The sequence below is a fragment of the Rhinolophus ferrumequinum genome, chromosome 7 (genome assembly GCF_004115265.2).
Source record: "Rhinolophus ferrumequinum isolate MPI-CBG mRhiFer1 chromosome 7, mRhiFer1_v1.p, whole genome shotgun sequence".
Lineage (NCBI taxonomy): Eukaryota > Metazoa > Chordata > Mammalia > Chiroptera > Rhinolophidae > Rhinolophus > Rhinolophus ferrumequinum.
Genome location: NC_046290.1, coordinates 77,338,386 through 77,358,954, shown reverse-complemented (window position 1 = coordinate 77,358,954; position 20,569 = coordinate 77,338,386). Strand labels below are relative to the sequence as shown.

General features: G+C 36.1%; 1 protein-coding gene across 1 annotated transcript in view; it reads right to left on the bottom strand.

Moving 5' to 3' along the window:
* KCNN2 (potassium calcium-activated channel subfamily N member 2) overlaps window positions 1–20,569 on the bottom strand; it is a 375,548-nt gene that overhangs the window by 265,046 nt on the left and 89,933 nt on the right. Inside the window, exon 3 of the mRNA XM_033111136.1 lies at window positions 4,176–4,261. The gene's annotated coding sequence lies outside the window, so the exon portion shown is untranslated. The remainder of the gene's footprint in view (window positions 1–4,175; window positions 4,262–20,569) is intronic.

Below are 20,569 nucleotides of genomic sequence, written 5' to 3'. Positions count from 1 at the left end.
AATCTAATTCTTGATTCTTTTCTCGTCTTTTTTTTTTTCTTTGTAGACATTTGGGATATTTTTCTTATCTTTGGAATTCTCAAAATTGACCATTTTATGTTCAACTTCATTCATTAATTTAATAAATATTCATTGAGCACCTACTATGTGCCAAGCATAGTTTTATATGTTACGGATATAACAGTGAACACAAGAGCCAGAGACATGTGTCTTTTATTATTTAATCCACTGACCACCTGGTGGACCCTTTGAATTAGTGTTGTACTTCACTTTGAAAATGTTTTATGAATAATGCCTTTGATCATTTCTTCCATTCCATCCTCTCTGTTCTATATACTGGGAATGCTTAGAAGACAGGTATATTATACATTCTGGACCCATCTTCCCAATAACATAAATTTTCCAATCATTTTTTACAGTAGCCATTTTTAATTTGTGTTTTTCTTTCTCTATACTGAAGAAATCTTTGACTTGTTAATTCATTCTTTAGCTCTGTCTACTCTGCCATTAAGCTAACTAATGAGATACTGAAATTTCTACCCAGGTATTTAAATTGGTCTAAGTTATTATTGTTGATCCATGTTGTTCTGCATGAATCAAATTCATCTGCTTGTTTTTCCCCCATCTGCTTTCTTTCTGTCATGAATTATTATTTTATAATTAGGATTATTTTAAATGACCAACAATTTATAATTACCAAGATATTGACTTTTTCTTCCAATAATGGCTTTTTAAAATAGATATATTATTTCTTCGATATCAATTATAATTATTTTTGTTTATCCAAATAACTAAATTTGCAGGCATGAAGTCATCTATTTGGTGAATTTATTGACTCTCTTTCATAGTGGTACATTTCCTCATGTAGTTCTTGGTTGTCTGGTCATCTTTCTATTCCAGAGCCAATGTTTGACTCTTTGAGATGCCTGCTTCCTGCTTGTGAAAAAGAGCAGGGCATGTCTTATAGGTAAGGTTATAGTTCATCTTCTGCTCCCTGGCTCGATGCCCTTCCTGGAGATCACTAGCCACACAACGGACCACCTCTCTGGTCTCACAGCGTACATACACTCATCACTTTCTTGTGACAACAATCTGCTACTGTCCACTGCTCAGCACCATTGGAGGAAAAAAGGTGACTGACTGGTTTTCCTCCTCAGAAAGAAATGACTGATCCCAATGTTCCAGAAGCTTCAACTGCTTCTTGCAGTCATTGACTTTGAGGTTGCAGCTCCCTGGGAATCATTCCAACATCTGCAGTGGTGTATGCCTTCTTTCTTTTGTGCTGTGCTTTTTTCTAGGGTGTTGTTCTACATGAATCAAATTCATCTGCTTCCCTTTTTCCTTATCTGCTTTCTTTCTGTCATGAATTGTTGTTTTATAACATAATTAAGGTTATTTTAAAAAGTACCTTTTCAGCTATTTTAAGAGATTTGGGGAAGCACATGCATTTGTTCAGCCAACCATCTTTATCCAACTACTTTCTTTTCACACTCCATTAAATTAATTCAGCAAGAAAATTGTTTTCTGAAAAATGGTTACTTTTACCTAGAATATGAAAGCTGAAAGTATTGAACATATTTCTCATGAAATAATCATATAAAAGGCAAGTAAGCCAAATCTGTTTTATCTTGTTTGTTTGTTTGTTTTTTTCCTGTGCCCTTTATTAAACTATCACCTCTTAGCTTCCAATCCACTGTTCTATTCTTTACTTTTTGTGATTCTAAGGGTGGGACTCTGCAAAACAGTTCTCTTTTGTTAGCTGGATCACTGTTAGGCTTTGACAACAAGGAACGCTAGACAGAGAGTAGACAAGAAGAGAGAATAAGGGTACTTTCCTTCTAGGTTATTTTCTGTTTCTGTTTTGATTCTTGCTACTTTCAGCATCACCCAATAAAGATGGGCCTGCCAGGAGCTGGTTGTTCTGGTAGTGCAGTTAATTCCAGTTACTTTTTTTTTTTCTCCCTCCAACACTGACAGAACCAACATCACTATGGTCTCTAATAAGACCCAGTTTTAGCCAACTATGCTCCTTCCTCAAAGGTTGAGCTCCCAGGCCCATGCAACACCTCTGTGGCATTCTTGAGGCACGAACACAGCTCAGCAACAACCCCTCCTCAGAAGTCTGAGTCCAAGCTCCGTGAGTCCCTCATCCAAGTTTCTAAATTTTAGCAATCCTAACCTTTTCCCTTTATTCACTTAGCCCTAGGAATGTTCTGTGAAACCTTACTGTTCCCTTTTTCAGATGTCCAATTCCTGGCTGAAAACGCTTTATATTAAATTCCGTGAAAATTGCTGTGGTTTCTATCTCCTAAATGGACTCTGAATAATATACTTCTGTACCTATCATGGCTGTCTTCAAGTGCCCAGTGCGAATTCTGTCTTACTGTCAAAATGACTATTAGTTATATTACATCTGCAAAATATTACATACTATTGATATGTTTTATTGAAACATTTAAAATACAGTTAAAGGAACATGGACATGAGTCCCTTCTCATAATTTCAAAAGAGTTAGTTCAAGATGGTTTGAAAGGGTAAATATAGCATTTTCATGAAATTTTTCTCCAAAAAAGTTTTTCTGATGCTCAATCCACCAGAATCCTCACGGTATGTCTTTGGAAATCTTTTCATTTCAGTAGACTAATCATGAATTCCTTTTCTACCCAAGCCTGGGAAAGTGTTAATGTCAGACAATGGATATGGTCAACCGAAGTATGACTTCATCCGGGTATTTAAATTTCTTCAACTCTTGACCCAACTTATATATTTTCTTTGAAATATGTAGCAAAAGGGAGCAAAAAATGATTAGATATTTTTTAGACTTATGTTTTATTTTTGTGGAAAATCAGTGGATGCTACCTGGCTGCCAAAGGGCAGAAATATACAAGGAGTAAAAGCAGGCTTCAACATGGATTATGAGCCGACATTCATCCTGCTGTCCGAAGTGATTAAATATTTGAGTCCAAATATATACTGTCTGTGACAGTTCACTCTCAGGAGGTAGCCACATCACCAGTGCTAATAATAAAAAATTCCAGATAAAATAACAACACAACATACATAAGACAGGAAGGGCCAAGTAAACACATATTTTGAGACGAGGACCACCTGCTACATGAAAAGTCTGGCTTTTAACGTTAATGTCTTAGACTCGGCAGCCATGAGACTATTGACAAAAACAATGCCTTTCTAAGGTAATCAGAAAATCAACAGAAGGACCTTGATTATTAGTGCCAGTACCCTAAATGTACCCAACTACTGACTGGCAAGATGGATGTGGGAAAAACTGTAAGAGAATGACTTATTTTGCCCAAATGATGATTATACCACAAAGTTGGAACTGCCAGGCCATCATTGATATTGCCCTAAATAAATACTAGGGTAGCAATAAAGCCTCAACCCAGAAATTGCTTCCAGGCTGAGCAAGTAAAGGTAAAAAGCTTATGACAATCTGTTCCATGTAAAACCAACAGGCTAACATATCCTGAAAGAAAACATTGTTAAGAACTTTATCTTTAAAAATGTTTCTCCTTTCCAGCCAAGAACCATTTTTTTTGTTTTTGTCCAGATAAAACTGAGTAATTTTTTTTAACCTAAGATCAATTTATTCAAAGACCTAAACAATTCTACAGAAAATTTTCTCACCCAAAATTATTCTTTGAAGCACATCATCAATGTAGACACTGTAAAATGTTTTTAATTACAGCTTCATTTTTATTACTGTCTTCTGGTAAAAAATAAGCCAAGAAGATGATTCTATACACTGATATGTAATCCCATCAAAATGCTCTCTCATCAGAAATTATTCTTAAAATTTAATTAAGAATATATTTATTCACTCAAGAAATATTTTTTGAGCATGTTTTACATGGAAGTCACTTTTTTAAGAACAAGGTGAGATTTCTCAGGGATTACAATAACAAATAAAAAATTACTTTCTGTTTTTTCCTTACGTTATTGAAATTCCAACTGTTTGTCTTTTCTTAGCACAGTGATGGTCAGCTAGCAAGAGAAATGAGCTGTTAATAGTTGAAAAAGGAAATAGTTTAAACTATATGCAGAGAGGAAACTCCAATTAAAGTAAATTCAACTGACCTAACTTTAACAATTTTTCAATAATCACCATGTTGCACATTTGAATTAAACGTATATATTTTACTACTATTTTCACTCACCGCTATTGCTTATCTTCCACTCCATTCCTTGGATTCACTTTTCCTCTTGCTGGAGTCCATCCTTTTGTAGTTTTCTCAGCAAGAATCTGTAAGAAGTAAATACTATTAGATTATCCAAAACTTTATTTATACTTACTCTTGAACAATAATGTAGTTCTGTATAGAGCCTTAGGTTAGAATTACCTTTCCCTCCGCATTTAAAGATTTTATTCTATTGCCTCTAGCATGTATTAACACTTGGGGGAAAAAAATCAGTTAGTGTAACTGTTGCTACTTTGTAAGGAATCTGTAAAACAATTCCTAATTAGATTCTTTCATTTTCATCTAGAGCCAACAGCATGTACAGTTCTATAATTCTTGTCCTGTACCAAGGAATATGGTTAAGGGAGCATGTGGGGGATGAAAACTAGGCCAAGAGTCACTCACTCAAGTCATGAAATAAAAGGACAGCATCTGTCAGAGGGTACTGTTTTCTTTTTCACACAAAAGTATCATATAAGGTGGTGGTGTCACTATACTGTATATAGGATTCAACTTTTACTTCTCATATTCAACATTTTGAATATGAGACACTATGTGTCTCAGGATCTATGTCTTTCTTCATTTCAAAAGATACTCATTTTTTCAAATCTAGCCTTTTTATCACTGAATACATATGTATTAATATTCAGTGGTAAAGGTGAGGATGTGAGTTCCTCAGCTCACATCCTCACCAGCTTTTAACGTTATCAGGAGATGTCCTTTCCTTGTTCTTGATCTTAGTAGATTTCAGTGTCTCACCATTAAGTATGATGTTAGCTTGTAGATTTTTGAAGCCCTTATTTGTCAAGTTGATGGAGTTTCTCTCTATTTCTAGTTTACTGGGAGCTTTATTACAAATGAGTGTTGGATTTTATCAAATGCTTTTTCTGCATCTATTGATACCATCTCAGTGACTTTATTTTAAAATATCTGTAATGAAGCTCAGGAATTTATCTGTTACATAAGGACCTCAGATGATTCTGATTCACATGGTCTTAAGACTACACCTTCAGATGCTCTGTCCTAGGAAGTCCGAATATACTGATTTCAGGAACACTGAGATCACACTTCAGGGTCACCAACCTAAGTTTTCCCAAAGTGTTTAAACCTAATTCAAATCAATTGAAAATACGTAACTGTCATTGAATACAGAGCCCTGTGCTCATAGTCAACTTTTTTCTATGTTAGCCCAACCCAAATATCACAGATAAGTATAGTCTCCTTTCTCAGATCAAAATTGAGAATATAAGTTACATTCTGGTTTTTGTTTTTTTCTCACATTGTTGGAATTTCAAAGTATTTTTCTCCTTTTGGTACAGTAATGTTAGACCGAAGAGAGAGTGGAAAGTTGTTGGTTAGAAAAAAATGAGTCACTGAATCAAGAATATTTGAAAACCATAGCCAGTGAGTAGAATCCCAGTTGAAGTAAATTCATCAGATCAAACTCAATATTCTTTTCAATAAAACAGTTCTATATTAGAATGAAAAAGAACCAATATTGAATTGTTATGTTGTATACCTTAAACTAGTGTTATATGTCAATTTTATCTCAATTCAAAAAAATGCTACATTTGTCCCTGAGTATAGTTTGGGTAGCAGGCTAGTTAATAAAAACACTTCCAAGTCTCGGTGGTGGAATCCTCAAACTTGTTTATTTCTTAGTCTTGTTCTAGGTACTAAAAACTGCTGAAAATTTTTGGCCCAAGCAGAAATGTTCCAGAGCAAATTTATATCCACTTTCTAACATAAAGGTGCAAAAAGAATTTCTAAAATTGTTTATAGAGATAGTTTTCCAACAATGTGAAGGCTACAAGTGACTTTCAGTTGGTGATGAGATAATAATCCATTCTTCCCATCTTGTCTCTTACTGGAGGCAGGAGATCCAGGAACTGATCAGTGCAGAAATACTGGAAATTTCGATGTGCAGAGAGAGCAGATCAAGGAGAGAATGCAAAGGAAGGTCTGATTTGTACCAGTTTTCTGTCTTGGGTTCTAATCAGATTTACTTGACTATTTTTCAATGTCTGGGCACAGCATTATCCCTTCCTGCCTTAGAGTTTTTGTCAATAAATATGCTGAAAGGGTTTAGTGTAACTGAGTATAAGAAATATGTTTTACAATGAAGAAAAGTAACTCTCCTCTGCTGTTCTTTATCTAGCTTCTTTCTCCCAGCTGAATATAAAGTACATTTCCCACTTCAAAATCATCCTGTAGAAATTTTGTTCTTATTCACTGTGGCAGAGAAGATAAAGAGATTAGAGTTTCTATCCTGAGCCTAAGATCCTGGTTTACTGACAAGTGTATATTCTAGTAAGAATGAAATCTTAAATGATTGTTATCGTGCTGGCTTCCTATACAATACAAAGGCAAACTGTGAACAGAGTCCTTCTGAAAAATGAAAATGTTTCATTAAGTCTATCTAAGTTATGCTCTTGGCAACGTAAAATATTTCTGTCGCCAAACCAATACATTTTCCCCTCTTCTCCAGCCCTTGGTTATGTGGAGGTGATAAGTAAAGCTTTCCTCTGATCTTGGTTCCAAATGAATAATATGAGAGAGAGTGTCTCATTCTTCATTTAGAACTGATACTATCATCTGTTTCTTGTTACCGAAACCATGTGGCTGTAACATAAAAGATAGTATGGATGACTTTACCAAATTATTCCTTTTAATTAACATTGAGGTTGCTGTTTAAATCTTCCCTCAGAGAATTTTTTTTTTTTTTTTAGGTGTTGGAGGGTTGAAAGGCACCTGGGCTGTAGCTTTACCTTGTTCAAATGACAGCTGCTGACTTGGTGCCATGAATCCGTTTTCATTACTCATTCTTTGAAAGCAAGCATGTGACCCACATGGGGAGCCACCAACACCCAGATGAACAGTGGTGAACACAGGAAGCAGCTGCGAAAATTGTGGGGAACTGTCTCCATCTTCTTCAGCAGTGTGCCACCTGTATCTGTCCTTACCTCTGTCAACTTCCTCCTCGTTTTAGTTAAGTTCCTACACCTGATTATCTCATCAAAGCTTTCAAATGCCTGTGCAGTTGAGTCTTTGTCTAGTAGCAAGAGTGTAAGAATCTTTCTGGCTGGAGCAGAAATCATCTTTGTTACCAGCTATTCATTTATTATTTCTACTTTTTAAAAGTAGGAGCAGGGGTGGACAAACTATAGTTCGCAGGCCAAATTCAGCCCATCATCTACTTTTGTAAACAGTTTTACTGGAACACAATTGTGGGGACAGAGTCAGGAGTGCAGTTTCCAGGCTCTCGCCCTCACGTGGAAAGGTGCTGGCTCAGGTAGTAAATGGCCATCAACTGTGATCAAATGGCCATCAGCTGTGGCTAGTTGGCCGTCAGCTGTAATCAGTGAGCCATTGGCCACTAATATAACTGCCGTGGCAACGCTAGCAGAAAATGGGGGCTAGTAAGCAGATGGTGGCTGGCAAGCGTGGATTGCAGTTAGCACAGAGGATTGCAGCTAGCAAGTGAGGTTGGTTGGCAGAGAGAAGAGGACAGCAGATTGCGGATCATGTGGCTCCTGCTCCCTGTGTCTCTAACCCAGCCACTAGCGAGAATATAGTGGTGTGACTCCCCTACCTATGGCTCCGTGGGTGTTCCTTTTTGGCCTCACCATGTCCTGCGTTCTTGTGTGGGGAGTGGGACCAGAGATCCCGCATGACACTCTGCATGACAACGACCATGTACACTCTTTACACCGTGTCTATGGCTGTTTTCATGCTACAGAGGAAAAGTTGAATAATTGCAACAGACACCATATGACCCACAAAGCTAAAAGTATTTACTAACTACTTCTTTCTATGAAAAGTTTCTTGACCCCTGGTCTAGGGTCCTGACATTATTTGTTTAGGACTTTTTCTTACTTTCTGTGTGCCTTTTCCATGGCTCAGCTTTCTCATCTGTAAATTGGGGACAGAAATATTACATACCTCACAGGGTTTCTGTGAGGATGAAATTAGATTGATAATGCACGTGAAGCACTTAGCACAGGGTCTGGGGAAGCACTCAATAAATATTATTCAGTGTTGTCGGGGCTTGATGTCTTTTTTGAAACTATCAATTTGAACTGTTTCTTATGAAGCAGTTCATATAGAGAGCAAGAACTTCAAACCTGGGTTTAATCGATGCAGTACGGGTTGTTATTTATGCTATCTTAAGCAAGTTGTTGTACCTTTCTTATCTATATAGTGGGATAATGAAGACTACCATGGAAGGTGACTGCACAGTAAACTACCAAGTAAACACGGGAGATGAAATGCATGCCCCTTTCCAACATCTAACTAAAAAGACAGTAAAGGAATAAAAAGCACAAACTTTACAAAATCAAAAGGCACTGGTGGAAAAATGAAGCAGATAAGAAATGTCAACAAATACTTGCAAGCCAGAAAGCAGATTAAGTGCTAACTAGTTAGAGGAAGCTGCAAGCTAACAATGGACAACAGGAAAACATAAAAAGCAAGCCAAGCCACACTTGGCTTGAAAAATGGATAAACTGAGAAATGGACTGAGGAAGGACTGAGAAGAATATCAGAAGATGGATGGGTGTTTGTATAAGAAGTAGTTAGGCACTAATTCACCTCCCCTGTTATGTCATAAGACTGGAAGTCTAGAAAAATTGAACCAGAAGTCCTCTGAACACATTAAATAGGGATATGCACAAGAAGAGGTTGTAATGCTGAAAACAGGGAGATCAAGGGGAAGTGTAGATTTATTTGGTGAGATTCTCAACCTCTTTTCTCCATTGGCTCCTAGAAGGTTGACAGTCTTATGCTCCCTAGGAGTAGAGCAAAGGATTTCTCTGTAGAGAAGCTAATTGACTCATGAAACATTTGGATATTCTAACCATGGAGGGCCTGATTTCACATCCTCACACTGTTGTGTGGCTCAAAAATCATCAAACCTTCTAATGTGGTTCTTAGTACCTCATGCTTAAATAAGAACCAACATCAAAGGCCCAAAGACACTGAAATAAAGCATCTAGTACGGACGACACCAAGATAGACAAATCTTAAAGGAGCATGGTAAAAATGCAAGTTCAACAAAACAAAACAAAGCTACCAGAGAAGACTTCAAACATACTTCTACTTAATTTCCTTGGCAAGAAAAGAGACATGTTCAAGTCAAAGACCCAGAAATAGCAAAATTTAAACCACCAAAACAATAAATAGTATTTGGCATGAGTTTATTGTGCAGGTAAGAACCGTTTGCAAATTGGGAGTTTTCAGATTTAAAACTGATATGAAGCTCAGGGACAGGAAGGCTTATGAAGTGAAAATGAGGATGTTTAATCTTTACCGATGATGGGTATTACAATGGAAGTTTCCAGACAGTAGGGAACTATTTAAAAGTGATCATCTCATACCAATTTTAGAAAGATGACTTAAGTTTCTTTTATGAATATCAGAGGCATTTATAAAAAATAACCCAAGTTAAGTTTCACTTATGTTCATGAAATTAGCTAGATATGGATTTGCTCCTGTGGCTTAAATGGTTTTGTCTGCTCAGCAAATTCTCAAGTCCGGTCTTCATTTTTTTTTTAGAAATCCGCATCCTTCACTAGGAAGTTAGAGGTCCTACAAAAGAATTACAAAGCTTCAGGCTGTGCAGACGAGATTGCATTCTGGAATTCTGTCCATTTGCCTACTGAGGCTAGAGCTTTAGGAAACTTGAAGGAAGAATGCCACGTCTTGGTTACTCTTTGTGGCCTTCTGTAGAATCTTACAAAAAGGAGGAGTGCTTTGAAACAAAGGAGAGCCCTTGAAGACTACAAGAATGGGGCCTATTTCTCAAAGACTAAATCCATCAACTCTACATCAAGATGTCCGAACTATAACCATGACTGACCACAAGAGAACATAAGGACCCAAAGATCAACAGTATATGGGCTCCTCAGGACAGGGACTTTGTCTTTTTTATTGCTACATCATCAGCCTTTAGAACAGTGGCAGGAACATGGTAAGTGCTTAGTAAGTATTTGCTGAATGAATGACTCAGCAATCATCCCAAGCATTACTAGCCCAAGCACTTGATGAAATGTGAATTGGAAGAAAGGACAGCATAGTTTTTTGGAGTTCTATTAGCAGAGAAATCAAAAGCCTTTCAAGTAATATAGTTTGGGTAGGGTTGACACATTATCCTCAATTCTATGCTTGTCTAGTCTCCACTTTGTATGTAATTTTAACATACCCATTAAGCTAAAACAGTATGCTATAAGAAAAAGAATAGAGATGAAGAAATAGTTCTTAGAAATTAAATATATGATAGTAGAACACACAAAAAAATCAAAAGAAGTGTGAGGAGATAAGGTAATATTTTATAGGGCAGAAAAAAACACAAAAGTTATAAAAACAGGGGGGAATCAGAATTAAAATTTAATCTAAACGAGCCAACATTTAAATAAAAAGTGTCTGAGGAAGAAATAACAGAGATCACTGAAGGGAAAAAAAATTAAGGAAATAATACTAGGACAGTTCCCAGAATGAAATGAACAGGCCTGTCAAATCCCCAGAATATCTGAAGAAAACCTTATACTGAGAAACAGCATGATGAAATTACAGAATAATGGAGACAAAGTTCTTAAAACTTTCAGAGAAGCAAGAGCAACAGCAGTGGTAAGACAAATGACAAACAATGAATTGAAGATCATACCATGTTTCCCGAAAAGAAGACCTAGCTGGGCAATCAGCTCTAATGTATGTTTTGGAGTAAAAATTAATACAAGACCCGGTCTTATATAATATACTTTTACTATAATATAAGACTAGGTCTTATATAAGACCTTTATAATATAATATAACATAATATATAAGATCTTATATTGTATAAGACCTGGCCTTATATTAATTTTTGCTCCAAAAGACACTTTAGATCTGATGGTCCGGCCAGGTCTTATTTTCGGGGAAACATAGTAATAACAGCAAACTTCTCAACAACAATGCTGGGAGCTAAAAAGAAATGAAGAAATGCTTGCAACATATTGAAGGAAATGGATTTTTAACCGGAATGCTCTACTTAGCCAAACTATCAACTAAATGTGAGCATAAAATAGAGACATTTCAGAAATGCAAATTATAACAAACACACACACACACACACACACACACACACACACACACACAAATAACAAAAAACATCACACAAACTGTTTCTTGGCCATTTATTGGAGGATATGCTGAATGAGAAAAAAAGAAGTAAACCAAGAAAGAGGGAGATGTGTTATCTGGAGGCATTCTAGGAAGAAGCTGGGGGTTGCTGTGTAGATTGTAAATCTCCCTGAATTATCCCTTAAGAAAGAGTAAGTAGGATAAACAAAAAGCTAATGGACATCTACAACAAACCGTGGTGACCATGTGTCCCCCACCTATGAAGTATGAGTGGGTGGGGAAGAATGACTGAAACAGTAACACCTGAATTTTATCAACAATGGTGTGGGATGAAATACATGGGGTTTAGAAGGGGGAAGACCAAGGAATTTCTGATGGCCATGAGAGCTAAAGACCCAAACATTCCCAAATTTTGGTTTCCTAGTCTAAAATTAGTCAACATTTTCTTCCTCCCCCAGCATCTAATTTAAAGGAATATCCTGTTAATTCTAGGCAATGATTAAGTTTACACTATTTTTTGTAAACTCATCCATTTCTTCCATTATTAATAAACTATATCTGCATTATTAAAGCACATAGCCTTTACACAAGCTACTACCTCTCCTAACTCGAGGACATTTACACAATTTACTAAGTCAGAAAAGTTCTGAGAGTGAAGGGGGATATTATAAATTAGGCCAAGACAAGAGGTATAAACTGAACTGTATTGCAAACTGGATATAGATAAGATGGATAGATAGATAAACATATATATATATGTATATATATATATACAAATATATATACACATATATGTGTGTGTGTGTGTGTGTGTATATAATCTCTATCTCTATATAGAGGGTGCCAACAAATGTATACATATTTTAAGAAAGGAAAAAAACTATTAAAATTGTAATAATATATACCGATAATGAAAGATGAATACAAGTCACATTTGACTTCTGTAATTACAAGATGTGTTCAAAGTGGTTACCATCAGCGTCCTGACACTTCTGATTACAATGAACTACTGTTTGAGCAATGTTGACCAAAGTGTCCACTTGTATACATTTTTTGGCACTCCCGATATATATATATATCATATATATGTGTATATATATATACACACACACATATATGATATATATGTTATATATGATATATAATATCGTATATATCATATATGATATATATGACATATATGTGTTATATATGATATATATGATCATATGATCTCATATATGATCATATATATATATATTTCTGATCATTCTATTTGTAACAACCATTTAGTCTTACTGCTACAGGTAAATACATATTTAATGCTTATCACATTTCCTTACACTGATATTTCTCTAGTCATTTTAGACATCTGAAGTCCACTGTCTAGTAACTTCTGTAGGAAGAGCTCATGATAGCAATATACCTCAAGTCTTTGCACGTTCATGGAAGTTCTATTCAGCCTTTAATGTACCAATCACTACAATATTAAATATTACAGGTTTCCCAGAGCAAAAGTTCCTCACATTCAGTGGACAAAGCACCGAGCAGCTAGGTATGTAAATGAGAAACAGTTAAAACTCTTTAGGTAAAGAATATACTTAAGAAATAGTGAATATATCAATTCTAATAATTGAGGCACAAATTTACCTCTTGTGCTTCTCTTCTCACCACCAACAATAACTACAATTTTGTTTGATGGGTATTTGGATGGTTCTCTAGAATTTAATTGAGAAGTTACTATAGCATTATACATGATTTTTTCTTTGGTTATATGAATAGTAAAATTCACTCAAGTAAGGTGTAGTAAAAATGGTATGCATGTGAAGAAAAACATTATACTACCATTATTACTTGATTTAGAGGGGCTTTGAAGAGTGGCGAGTAGAATGGGTTTCAACACATACAAGATACTTGCCCTTGTGGAGTTTTTAGGCTATAGATTGGTATGTAAGCTTGGCTGCACCTAGGGAACTTTTAAAAAGTATTGATACATGAGCTTCACCCTCCGAAATTCTGACTTCATTGGCCAGAGGTGGGGCCAGAGCAGCCATTTTGTAAAAGCATGCCAGATTATTCCAATGTGCAGCCAGGGTTGAGATCCACTGTTCCACAGACGGACTGTTTGATCAATACACTTCAGAGCCATGCAGCAGATCTGGCCTGGACACTGTCCTCATGCATTTCAACAGGAGTGAAAGACATCAGCATGGCATGGATGGACAGCTGGGATTTAAGGGAATTATCACTTATTAGCCTTTATTCTCTCCATGAAGCTGAGGGTGAAAGCTCCCACTGAGAATGAGGACAGAAGGAGACTTAAGAAAAGGACAAGAGTCTGGGCATTTTATCCCAACAGCTGGAAAAGGCAATTGACACAGATAAACACTGTCAGAAAGTTTTGAAGATCCAGATGAAGAAAGAAACCTTGAATTTACAGCAGCACTGCTTTCTATCTATGCTTGATTTTCTGTCATAGATTGAGAGAGGTATGTATGTCTTATCTTACTTACAAAATGTGAATTATTCCCATTTTTGTTTTAAGATCTGAGCCCACAATGTGTTATTGGTACTATGGACTCAGTAAACAGCATAAAAAGGCCTGGTTCCAGTGCCAGCCTGAGCTTAGTGTCTAAATTCCCACAGGGAAATACAGTTACAACATGCACACTGCCTACACACCAGCCTCGTCTGGGCTTTATACATATTTAAATTACTTGTGACTGAGACGGGGCTTTTAGTTTAATGACAGAATTTGCTATCACTTTGATTCTTTGTGATAAGACACCCCCATTCTGTTCTTCACGCCTCTCAGCACGTAAATGGCAGCGCTGGGTAAGCTTGGTGTATTGGGTATCAGCGGAGAGATGAGTATCATTTAAGAGTCTAATGTTTTCTTTCCTAAAACTGTCCTCAAGTGGTAAACATAAGCAGACTTAATGTTCTCAAAAGTCATTTTGAGACAGTCATACTGTGTTAGGAATGTTCTGTTTGCCTTTCTTTCAAGAACAAGAAAGAACTCCCACAATGTTTTAGAAAGGGGAGGGGGTGAGACAGTATGTCCCCAAACAAGATTTATAATATTATAATGCTTAAAATGCTGGAAATCAAGCAACACACATCTACTGAGAATTTACAAGTGTTTTTGCAAAGATCACTCACTATAATATGTATGGGTATAGAAAGTTGACCAACAATTCATGGCCATAGAAAGTACATGTACAATGATGAGAATCATGGAATTACCTCAGTTATATACTATTTTCTTTTTTTCTCATTTTATTTTATTTATTATTAAATTTTATTAAATTTATTAAGGTGACACTAGTTAGTAAAATTATATAGGTCTTAAGTGTTCAATTCTATAATACATCATCTATATAGTGCCTTGTGTGTTCACCACCCAGAGTCAGTTCTCCTTCTGTCACCATATATTTGACCCCCTTTACCCTCTTCTACCACCTCCCCACCCCCTTACACTCTGGTAACCACTAAACTGTTGTCTGATACACTATTTTCAATTCCTCCTTTCACAAATGAGGAGAGTGAGTCCTAGGAAGGGAAAGACCTGTCCAAGGTACAGTTCATTCATCAACAAAAAAATGTACTGGGTACCTATTTTATCTATCGACACTGTAAGGTGGTGAGAAAGTGAATAACATGAGGTTCTCTGTACGTTCAGAGATCAGTTCCTCTGAGAGGTCTTCTCACAATGCAGTATTCTTTCTGCTATGCTACAAAGCAGGAACTAGTCACAGACAAGGGAGCTAGGCACAGACATTTCCCTTTGCTGCCACCATTAAGATCAGCTTTGGAGATAAGATCCAGTGCAGGTGCCCACTAAATACATGTTGAGTAAAGGAAAGAGTCCATAAAAAGAAAGAGTAAGATGATAAATTTGTAATAAGATGGATCTGGGTAGGCACAAGTGAGAAATATGGGAGAAAAGTTTCAAATCAGAAAGGGGATCTATTATTGTGTTGGCTACTCAGTCAATTGGCTTGGATGGAATGGAGAGACTTTTGGTTAAAATGTGATACAACGTGAGAGGAAAAACACAGAATGGGACCAGATCTAGGTAAACCCTTGAGACCGAGGCTGTCACATTTTGACTCCATTTCAGGGACCAAAGAGAAGCACCAGGGTGTTATGCAGGTGAAAATCAGGATGAAAATAATATTTTAGGAGGGCTTCTCTGGTCATGTGGAGGATAGACTGGAGTCAAGAAAGGGATGCAAGAAGACCAGGAAAGGAGCCATTACCAGTGCTGGTGAGTTATGGAAGGTCTGGAAGGAGGGCTAAGAAGGATGATGGTGAGAAGAGAAAGAAGGAGCTTTTTAAGTGAAATTCAAAAGAAAAAAATAGTGACCTGGATTCGGTGCTGAAACATTAGAAACTAATCCTGGAAGAAGAGGGAAAGTCTTAATATCTCCAGATATGAGAGCTCATGTATTTGGAGCTGATAGCTGAAGTCACAGAAACAGGTATCTTGACTAACAAGTTAGCAAATATATTAAGAATATTAATTTCCAAATGGTAAGATTTCTTTTTTCTTTATGGCTGTGTAATACTCCATTGTATAAATGTACCATAGTTTCTTAATCCAGTCATCTACCGATGGGCATTTTGGTTGTTCCATGTCTTGGCTATTGTGTATAGTGCTGCAATAAACATAGGAGTGCATAATTTTTTTTTTTGAATTAGAGTTTTGAATTTCTCCGGATAGATACCTAGGAGTGGAATTGCTGGACCATAAGGTAGTTCCATTTTCAGATTTTTGAGATACCTCCATACTGTTTTCCATAGTGGCTGCACCAATCTGCAATCCCACCAACAGTGCACAAGGGTTCCCTTTTCTCCACATCCCCGCCAGCACTTGTTGTTTGTTGATTTATTGATGATAGCTATTTTGACTGGGGTGAGGTGGTATCTCATTGTGGTTTTTATTTGCATTTCTCTGATGGTTAGTGAGGTAGAGCATTTTTTTCATATGTCTGTTTGCCATCTGTATGTCCTTTTTAGAAATCTTACTATTTGCAACAACATGGATGGACCTAGAGAACATTATGTTAAGTGAAATAAGTCAGACAGAGAAAGACAAATACCATACGATCTCACTTATATGTGGAATCTAAATAAAAGAATAAGTGAATGAACTAATCAGAAACAGTTTCGGAGACATAGAGGAAAAACTGAGGGTTGCTAGATGGGAAGCGGGAGGGGATAAGGGGGAAGATGAGGGGTTTAGAAAGCAGTCAGTAACGCCCACAGGATTACGAAAGTTAATTTGGGGAATGTAATCAATAATGTTCTAAAGATTTTGTAGGGTATCGGATGGACACTTGTCTCGTTAGGGAGACACCTCAGGGACGATGTAGATGCCTGATCACTGCAGCTGAAGCTGAACAATAATGAATGTCAACTACAAGATTGTGTGTGTGTGTGTGTGTGTGTGTGTGTGTGTGTATGTGTGTGTACTTACAAGAAGCGGAGTACAGCACTAGGAATAGAGACAGTGGAAATGTAATGGCTCTGTGCGATATCAGGGGGATAGTTGATGGGGGGAGGGGGGTTGACACAGTGTGAGGGATAGAAATGATAAACGTCTAACTATTACTTTGTTTTGTGCACCTAAAACTAATTGGAAAAAAAAAGAATATTCGTTTCTGATTAAATTTAGGTAGTCTTTCAGAGTTTTGCCTTTGTAAAAATAAAAACAAACGAACAAAAAATGCAATCCAAGAAGAAGGAAGTAAACCCAACTACCATGTTTCCCCCAAAATAAGACCTAGCCAGACCATCAGCTCTAATGCGTCTTTTGGAGCAAAAATTAATATAAGACCCGGTATTATATTATATTATATTACATTACATTAATTATATTATAAAGACTTGGTCTTATATTATATTAAAATAAGACCAGGTCTTATATTAATTTTTGCTCCAAAAGACGCATTACAGCTGATTGTCCGACTAGGTCTTATTTTCAGGGAAACAGGGTAGCACTTACAGGAACTATGCAAATTTTTATGAACTTTTGTCTTGAAGTCTTTCCTTGAATGGAACTGTAACGAGCAATTACAGTGGGAAATTACAATTTAGTACTAATTAATGCATTAACAATCCTACTTCTGAAAAATAACTAGATAAATCGGTCCTTTATACACCCACTCCTATCTAATTACAGTAGGAAGCACATGCCTTAGAAAAGGCAATTTTTAAAAGCCTGTAAATATCATCACTTATGATTTCTAATATACTTCTGAGACATTAGGATATAGACATTTTAAATTAGGTGTAACATATTGATAGAGCTATATTGTTTATAAAAATAGAGACAATCATTAAGTGAGTTATATTTACTTCTTCATTTAAGTCAGATTTAAATAAGACCCCATTGTTCCATTTTGGGGTGTTTCTTTCCAAAGAAAGCAATCTTCTGAAAGGTCTTTATTCTATTGTTATGTCCTGCTTAATATTCCATTTCCATTTGGGATGATTCTATTGTTTTGTTCTCCTACACCACATACAGTGACCAAGGCTCATTTCTTTTAATTCACACTTGTATTCTTTTTTTATAGGTTATTTAACACTGCATAATACAGCAATTAGGCCACAACCCAGTGCACTCTAAGAAGCATGGGAATGATCCAAAAAATACAAAATGAAGTTAATGTAACATGAAAATGACTGTGCAGCATATAAAGAAGTCAGATTACTGGTAAATACTTTCATGTCATCAGGATCCACTGTAAAGTCTTTCAAGAAACTTAATGTCCCCAATGACTTCCTTACTGGGTGATTTTAACCAGACTATTCTCAAATATATTTTAAAATATTTTTTAGAAAAGATAGAACCTCAAGTTTAAATGTATGTCCTATTAGCTTTCCATGCTGCACAACTAAAATTTAGTCAATTTTACGTACACACAAGGATGGACAGTGTTTTACAAAAACCTAAGAGTGGTCTATTGAATTAGAAACAGCAAACTGAAGAATCCACTCATGCTTTTGCCTTCATTTATGTTTGCTTCTATCAGCTAATCCTCAGCTGGGTGAATAGATTCTGCGTCCTTTTAACTTCTCCTCATTATCAGAGAATTCAGTATATTGTTTTCGAAGTGAGTCTTTTCTGCAACAGTGGCTTGAAGTAATCTCTTCACCTACCAAGTTTTGGAAATTATATTAATAAGGACATAGCAGGTTATGCTTTGGTAACAAGTTGACCCTGAAACTTCAGGAGATTAATACAATAAAATTGATGTATTTCTCATTCTACTTGGCTAAAATTGGTAAGCCCAGAGCTCTGCTCCACAAAGTCACTCAGGCTTTTGGAAGCTCCACTACAATGTGAAATTGCCATTAAAAAAAAAAAAAAAGTGACTACAGGGTACACTGTGACAAGGAATGTAGAACATAAAGAATTCTCACCCTCATTTACACTGCTACTTATTTGGCAAGGAAGTCTAGAAGACTTAGGAAGAGGAAAAAGAGTCTGGACTCTAAGAGCTGTCTTTACATCCTGGAAGTTCTCTCTCCTAGGAGGCAGCACTGTGAGCTCAAAAGATCACTAGACTTGGAGGCAAAAGAAACCTGTCTCATTTTGGATAAGTCACTTAGCTTTTCTGGGCTTTAACCTGCAAAATAAGGATTTTAGATGAGATTGTGGGAAGAGGAACATTAGGATTGTGGGAAGAGGAACATTAGAATCCTGTCATATCATACAAGCGGATGGCTTTAGATGGTGAGTTTCACCGTGTTGTAAGAATTAACTTACAACAATAAACAAAGAGTTTTAACACTAAAATAGAATTAGACATTAAATCCAAAGGGCCAGAAAACAGAATTAATATTCTTTATTAATATTAAAGTTACATATCAATAAACAATATACAAAATAGTTTTTTAGTGTTTATAAAAGTAGACTAATGATAATTATACCATATATATGGCTCTATAACTTGCTTTTATTTTTCCTCAACATGATTTTTTTGGACTGGATCTATGCTGAATCATATAGATTAAATTTATTAATCTTAAATACTTCAATTACACAAATATGCCACTATATTATCTATTCATCAATTTAATTCCTGATGGTATATCGGTTTCTTTTATTTGGGGCTGGGGTGGGGAAGTTATATACAGAACAGCAGTGAAGTTATGCAAGAATTTCTATCTTCCTAGAAGCAGAATTTCTGTGTTGTAAGGTATGTACATCTTAAGCTTGTTTTGTGAGGATTAAGTTAATATAGTAATGTTAAAGTGATTAGCGATCCTTGGCAGGGAACAAGCACTTGTTAAACATTTAAGATATAATGGCTATAAATGTTTTACATTTTGATGAAAACTATCAATCTTGTTTGTTTATTCGTATGTTGTCTGAGAGAATTCCTTTTCTACCATGTTGTTATAAAGATATTCTATACATTTTTGTTAAGTTTTGAACTTTTGTTTTTCACTTTCAGATTTTTAATTCATCTGGAATTTATTTTGGTGTGTGCTATGAGTAAAAATAGTAATGTTTTATTAAGGACAAAGGATTGTCTCAGCACTATCTTTTCCCCAACTGGCCACCATATACCAAGATTCCATGCATGTGTGGATGTGTTTCTGGGGTCTCTATTCTATACCATTGGAATAAATGTTTACGTTCTTAATCTCAGTAAGCCTCAGTTTCATTTATAAAAATGGAGATAAAAATCATACCTATTTCAAAGGTTGCTGTGAGAATGAAGTAAATTAACATATGCAGAGTGCTTAGAATAATGCCTAGTATATAGCAAGCAAACTTTACCAGTTAATTATTGTAATAGTTAATTTTATGTGTCAGTTTGACTGGGCCATGAGTGCCCGGACAATTGGTCAAACATTATTTTGAATGCGTCTGTGACAGTGTCTTTGGACAAGATTAATATTTGCATTGTTAAACTGAATAAAGCAGATCGCCCTTCCTAATGTGAGTGGGCCTCATCCAATCAATTGGAGACCTGAGCAAAAAGGCCAAATAAAAAAGCACAACTTCTGCCTGACTGCATGAGCTGGGACATCAGTCTTCTGAGCTCAGCCTGGAACTCACACCATCAGCTCTCCTGGTTTTCAGGCCCTCTCCTGTTTCTCAAATATATGTTGACTCTCCTGGGTCTCCAGCTCACTGATTTGCAGATCTTGGGACTTCTCAGCCTCCATAATTATATGAGCTAATTCATTGTATTCATTTTAATAAACCTTTCTCTGTCTTTCTTTCTCATTCCCCTTTTATTTCATTTCATTTAAGC